The sequence below is a fragment of the Mesitornis unicolor genome, unplaced genomic scaffold (assembly GCF_000695765.1).
Source record: "Mesitornis unicolor isolate BGI_N332 unplaced genomic scaffold, ASM69576v1 scaffold43916, whole genome shotgun sequence".
Classification (NCBI taxonomy): domain Eukaryota; kingdom Metazoa; phylum Chordata; class Aves; order Mesitornithiformes; family Mesitornithidae; genus Mesitornis; species Mesitornis unicolor.
In genome coordinates, this window is record NW_010193833.1 from 1,294 (window position 1) to 2,211 (window position 918).

Below are 918 nucleotides of genomic sequence, written 5' to 3' on the forward strand. Positions count from 1 at the left end.
GTGTGCCGTACGGTTTTTGTTCGCGCTGTCTGGTAAAAGGTGTGAGCTCAGCCTGGCTCCAGGGGAGCAGCGTTAGCGGAGCTGGACGCAGGGAATGAGGACCCAAACCCTGTGATTTATTTGCTGCTTGAGCAGCCATGATGTGCGCTCGGTGTGGCTCCCCGAGCAGCAAGGGCTGCCCTTGCGATTGTGCTTTATCCGAGAGATCCTGACCGCTGCTTATTGCAGGGTAGGCTGGAAAAGACATCTGAATTTCTGCAGTGCTTGGGAGCTGTGAACCTCCGTGTGTGTCAGTAAACAGAGTGAAAAACGCACCCCCTCGCTCCTTCCTTTAAAAAAAAAAGGGAAATTTTTTTTTTTAAAAGGTGTCTCTGCAGCAGTGGTTACAGGGTGGTTGTAGGTAGGCTCTGTTTGCGTGCTTGAAATAAAGCGAAAGAATACCGTGGGGAGCAATCTTGGCTCAGCAGATTTTATTATTATTAACACCTGCTTAAAATATTTACCCAGTTAAATCAGGCAAACTCCTTGCAGTCCCTAAGTGATATCTTACAACTTTCCAAGAAAGACTTCTCTAACTGGAAATTAAAAACAGTGTCCAACAAGCATTCTTGAACTCCTTCAGCTCCTTGGCCAGACAGCCCGGATTTCTTTTTTTTCCCCGGGTACGCCATCCGCTGCCAGTAGTGGATGCTCCGGAAATCACTGTTGCGAAAGGAGTGAAGTACAACGTCAATTCTCTTAACAGCAAGCAAAGTTCACTGGGTGTTGACCAGTGGAAATATGTTCTCCGCCGCGCAGCCAGCGCAGTTATCTGAGCAGACCGAGGAGGGATTGCTCGTCTCGAGGGAGAAAGCTGCGATGGCATTACAGGAACGAGACGTCCACTGGTGCTGAGCCTGTGGAGTCAGAGCGTGGGGT